Below are 6,468 nucleotides of genomic sequence, written 5' to 3'. Positions count from 1 at the left end.
GTCTTGAAAACCTGCAACATCCCAAATGATGATTTGGATTATGTTGTCCAAAGTGGAAAAGAATTATTCAGGATGGTTTTGACAATCCTCAGTTCATGCTTTGGGAACCACTAGAGATCCTGTGTAATTGGAAGGAAGAAGCACACCCCTTCTGTCAGATGCCTCCTGTTTCTTTCTCTAGAAGAGTCGAAGGTCCTGATGTTGGCTTCATCAGTCACTTCTGAATTGTAAAGCCAGAGTGCAAGCTAGTCACCTTGATTCTGAGGGAGTCCTTCAGAAGAAAAACATGAATCAAGTGGGGGTGTAATGATGGGAATGTAACATAAGTGTCTGTAACAGATGGATAAAGTGAAATGTATAGTGGCTAGATATGTTTTGGCAAATGTGTAATGAGGATGTGTTATGGATGGGTCTTTAGCCATCAAGTGTAATGTGAATGAGGTATGATGGGTAGGTATATCATGGACTGGTCTATAACATTCTGTATGTGCATGGAGTGGGTGCTATGCGCAATGAGTAGCTGTATTCTGGATTGTGTAATGCTACAGTGTGTAATGTGCAGTTAATTTTATAGCCTATTTTTCACCATTGTTCTTACGTAAATACACAACATTTTGGTTAAAGGTACATGTTTTGTTCAAGAATGCCTTTGAAACCTAGACTTATAGCTATTTTCATTGGAGTATGGGAATTACTTGAAGGTCAAGCAGTGTCCATTTGATTTTCTGAAAGAAGACCTTTTGCTGATTCAGTTCCTGTTTGTTAACCTTTGAAAAGTGCAAGTCCAATACTTCTGTGTTGCAACAGTGTTACCTAGACACCAATGACGAATACAACCAATACAATTCCTGCAACACAGTGCATTTTTTATACAGCTGGTGAATTATATTTTTGAGTACAAGTTACTAAAATTTGAGGTTAACTAAATAGAATGTGAAAATACCAACTTTAATCATGAAATGTGTTTCTTTAAGCACTTATGTGTATCACACAGAACTATTTGAAGCTAGATTCCCCCATTTTTGAACCACTAATTTGCATAGGGTTTATCAGCACCACTTCCCATCAAAATTTCTGCATCTTGAGATATTCCAGTGTCTACTCTACTTTCCTGAACAATTCCCTTGATCTCATTCTTATTTTGCCTGGTATCCTGTATGAGTTTTGTGCGGTTCTACAAAGTGGCACTGGTGCCACTAAAAACCCTAGGCACCAATTTACTGGGAGCAGAGGTTTGAGAGATTTACCTCTTTAATTATGCCTTCTCAAATACACTGTGTGTAATATTTAATTACTTTTGATACTCTTTGTAGTACTTTCCCTTTCAAGTTTGTTCTTTGATGACCAGTTTGCTGTCATTCAACACTTTTTACAGTGATTTGATTATACTTTGCTCCCAGTTACATGACCATATATTTGCACCTTGATGGACTTACCAATCCTTATTACTTAGGTCTTCTGAAGTTCCTGAGTCTGAAAGGGATAGAAAGTTAGGCTTGGACTATAGTGATTTGGATGCAAGCAGGCAGTCAACCATGTTCACCTTTTTACCTCAAGATCAATGTTGTGCTCATTCTGATGGCAGTGGCTGAGTGATGAATTGGATGATATCCACTTATTCAAAGAGTTCTGCAGTTCTTGTACTCGAACAAACAGAAGGAACCTGTGTTTAATTTCCCATTTGAAATGCAATTCAACACCCATCTAGAATGCACTAAAGTCTTAAATAATATTGCAGGATCCAGGTGAGTGAAGGAACGTGCGGTGGTTCAAGCTACGGCTTTCTGATTCAGAGACAAGAATGTGATCATTTAGTTCTTTAGGGTCTAACTACATTTCTGATTAATACATAAAAATATTAATTATTTTAGTTTAGCCTGTAACCTCGATACTCTTACCTGCAACTCTATCCACATGAACTTTGAAGTTTCTTTGCATTTACTGATAAACCAAAACTTACCTGAAATTTAGATGTTTCAGGAGGGGCAAGGAAGGAGGTAAAAGAGGTGGGGAGTCTCATTGTTATTCAGGGATAGTATCACAGCTGTAGAAAAGGAGAACCCCTTCTCTGAGCTCTTCATGATTTTTATAAATGACTTGGGTGAAAAATTGTACGCGTGGGTTAGTAAGTTTGCAAATTACATGAAGATTAGTGGTGTTGTGGATAGTTTAGAAAGTTGTCAAAGTTCAAAATAAATTTATTATCAAAGTACATACAAAAGTATGCAAAAGGCATGCAAAAATTTGGGCACCCTGGTCAAAATTTCTGTTACTATGAATAGCTATGAAAGTAAAAGATGACCTGATTTTCAAACGGCATAAAGTTAAAGATGACACGTTTCTTTAATATTTTAAACAAGATTACTTTTTTTATTTCCATCTTTTACAGTTTCAAAATAACAAAAAAGGAAAAGGGCCCAAAGCAAAAGTTTGGGCACCTTGCATGGTCAGTACTTAGTAACACCCACTTTGACAAGTATCACAGCTTGTAAACGCTTTCTGTAGCCAGCTAAGGGTCTTTCAATTCTTGTTTGGGGGATTTTCGCCCAATCTTCCTGGCAAAAGGCTTCTAGTTCTGTGAGATACTTGGGTCGTCTTGCATGCACTGCTCTTTTGAGGTCTATCCACAGATTTTCGATGATGTTTAGGTTGGGGGACTGTGAGGGCCATGGTAAAACCTTCAGCTTGTGCCTCTTGAGGTAGTCCATCGTGGATTTTGAGGTGTGTTTAGGATCATTATCCTGTTGTAGAAGCCATCCACTTTTCATCTTCAACCTTTTCACATGTAGAGTGATGTTTGCTTCCAGAATTTGCTGGTATTTAATTGAATTCATTCTTCCCTCGACCAGTGAAATGTTCCTCGTGCCACTGGCTGCAACACAAGCCCAGAGCATGATCGATCCACCCCCATGCTTAACAGTTGGAGAGGTGTTCATGAAATTCTGCACCCTTTTTTCTCGAAACATACCTTTGCGGCCAAAAAGTTCTATTTTAACGTTATTGTTCCACAGGATTTGTTTCCAAAATGCATCAGGCTTGTTTAGATGTTCCTTTGCAAACTTCTGACACTGAATTTTGTTGTGAGGATGCAGGAAAGATTTTCTTCTGATGACTCTTCCATGAAGGTCATATTTGTGCAGGCGTCACTGCACAGTAGAACAGTGCACCACCACTCCAGAGTCTGCTAAATCTTCCTGAAGGTTTTTGCAGTCTTACAAGGATCTTAATTTGCCTTTCTAGCAATCCTACGAGCAGTTCTCTCAGAAATTTTTCTTGGTCTTCCAGACATCAACTTGACCTCCACCATTCTTGTTAACTGCCATTTCTTAATTACATTACGAACTGAGGAAATGGCTACCTGAAAATACTTTGCTATCTTCTTATAGCCTTCTCCTGCTTTGTGGGCATCATTTATTTTAATTTTCAGAGTGCTAGGCAGCTGCTTAGAAGAGCCCATGGCTGCTGATTGTTGGGACAAGGTTTGAGGAGTCAAGGTATTTATAAAGCTTTGAAATTTGCATCACCTGGCCTTTCCCAACAATGACTATGAACAAGCCATAGCCCTAACGATGCTGAGGATGTTCTACGAGTCTGTGGTGATCAGTGCTATCATGTTTGCTGTTGTGTGCTGGGGCAGCAGACAACAACAGAATCAACAAACTCATTCGTAAGGCCAGTGATGTTGTGGGGATGGAACTGGACTCTCTGACGGTGGTGTCTGAAAAGAGGATGCTGTCCAAGTTGCATACCATCTTGGACAATGTCTCCCATCCAATACATAATGTACTGGTTGGGCACAGGAGGACATTCAGCCAGAGACTCATTCCACCGAGATGCAACACAGAGCATCATAGGAAGTCATTCCTGCCTGTGGCCATCAAACTTTACAACTCCTCCCTTGGAGGGTCAGACACCCTGAGCTAATAGGCTGGTCCTGGACTTATTTCCTGCATAAATAATTTACATGTTACTATTTAACTATTTATGGTTTATTATTATTTATTATTTATGGTGCAACTGTAACAAAAACCAGTTTCCCCCGGGATCAATGAAGTATGACTATGACTATGACTAACAAGCTAATTAAGGTCTGAGACCTTGGTAAAAGTTATCTGAGAGCTCAAATCTCTTGGGATGCCCAAACTTTTGCATGGTGCTCCTTTCATTTTTTTCACTCTAAAATTGTACAAAATGAAAATAATACACTAATCTTGCTTAAAATGTTGAAAAGAATGTTTCACCTTTAACTTTATGACTTTTGGAGATCAGTTCATCTTCTACTCACTTAACTATTCACAGTAACAGAAATTTTGACCAGAGTACCCAAACTTTTGCATGCCACTGCATATGTCGTCATATAAAACCCTGAGATTCATTTTTTGTGGGCGTACTCAATACATTCATAAAAGAATCAGTGCACCAACTTGGGCATTCAACCAATGTGCAAAGATCTGTGCAAATGCAAAAAGAAATAAATAATAATAAATAAATAAATAAATAAATAAATATCAAGAACAGGGGATGAAGAGTCCTTAAAACTTAGTCTATAGGTTATGGTAACATTTCAGTGATGGGGCAAGTGAAGTTGAGTGAAGTTATTCCCTTTGGTTCAAGAGCCTGATGGTTGAGGAGTAATAACTGTTCCTATACCTAGTGGGGTGAGTCCTGAGGCTCCTATACCTTCTTTCTGATAGCAGTAGCAAGAGCATGACCTGGGTGGTGGTGGTCCCTAATGTTCAGTGCTGCCCTTCTGCAACAATGCTCCATGTAAATGGGGAGAACTTTACCCTTGATGGACTGGGCCATATCCACTACTTTTTATAGGATTTTCAGTTCAAGGACATTAGTATTTTCATGCCAGGCTGTAATACAGCCAGTCAATATGCTCTCCACCACACATCCATAGAATTTTGTCGAAGTTTTAGATATGCTGAATCTTTGCAAACTGCGAAAGAAGTAAAATCACTGCTGTGCTTTCTTCATAATTGTACTTACGTACCGGGCCCATGACAACTTCTCTATAGACCCTCCATTTTAGCTTCAGTAAGATATTGACAGGGTTTAGAGCTGGGCTAAGAAGTGGTAGATAAAGTTCAATCTAGAAAAGTGTGAAGTGATACATTTTGGAATGTTGAGCTTGATGGCAGAATACAAAGTTAATAGCAGGATTCTTAGTAGTGTGGAGGAACAGAGGGATCTTGGGGTCTAAGTCCATTGATCCCTCAAAGTTGCCGCGCAAGTTGATAAGGTGGTTAAGAAGGTGTATGGTGTATTGGTCTTTGTTAGTCAAGGGATTTAGTTTAAGAGCTGTGGAGTTATGTTGCAGGTCTATAAAACTGGCTAGACCACACTTTGAGTATTGTGTCCAGCTCTGGTCATCTCATTATATGAATGATGTGGAGGTTTCTTTGGAAGAGGGTGCGGAGGAGATTTACCAGGATGCCACTTGGATAATAGAACATGTCTTCTGAGGAAAGGTTGAGCAAACTAGGGCTTTTCTCTTTGAAAGGATGACTGGAGACATGTTAGAAGTGTACAAGATTATAAGAGACATTGATAGTGTGGACAGCCAGTGCCCTTTTCCTGGGGTGGCAATGGCTAATACAAAAGGAAATACTTTTTAAGATGATTGGAGGAAAGCTTAGGGGAGATGTCAGAGATAAGATTTTTACAAGAGAGTGGTAAGTGCATGGACCACACAGCCGGGACGGTGGTAGAGGAGGGATGTTAAAGAGACTCGTAAATAGGCATATGGATGAAGAGAAATGAAGGGCTATGTGGCAGGAAAGGCTTAAATTGACATTGAATTAGGTTAAAAGATTGACACATAAAGGGCTGGAGGGCCTGTACTGTTCTGTATTGTTCTAACTTTTGTTCTAAAACACATAATGTGTGAATATTCTTTCACATAAACTGTACCTAACTTAGTTGGTTATTGAACAGAGGTAGATGTTTGTTAATTATATAGACTGACATGCAGCACATTTACTTGTATTATGTAACAGAAACATATCATTAGGGGTATACAGCAGATCAAGCAGTATCCATAGGGAGAGAAAATGCCAAGTTTTCAGGTCAAGAATGATTGTGTGATGTTTTCTAACTGGAAATTGAATAGTGTCACTAGAACTACTTCTTTCACTTCTTTTACAGCTTCTTTTTCTTTCAAATCTGTTGGAGCCTGTGATCTACATTTTGGGGATGTGTTTTCGGGTTGATTGAGCAATCTGGTGTTTTGCTGTCTCCAAGGGGGTTTGATGAGGTTTCGAGCAAAATGTGCAGCCTTGAGGCCAAGAAGCCTGTAGATGAGGCGGGAAGGCCATGATCAAGTCTATTTCTCACCAATCTCGGCAATTAAAGTGTTGAAGAAGATGGAAATTCATCAAGGATGAGAGCTGAAGGTGGGTGGGTGTTTAACGCTGTGTACCTGCATGTGTCCAGTCTCTCTCTCCCTCTCACCTGCTGATC

The sequence above is a fragment of the Mobula birostris genome, chromosome 18, assembly GCF_030028105.1.
Source record: "Mobula birostris isolate sMobBir1 chromosome 18, sMobBir1.hap1, whole genome shotgun sequence".
In the NCBI taxonomy this organism is placed as follows: domain Eukaryota; kingdom Metazoa; phylum Chordata; class Chondrichthyes; order Myliobatiformes; family Myliobatidae; genus Mobula; species Mobula birostris.
This window is presented reverse-complemented; position numbering follows the sequence as displayed.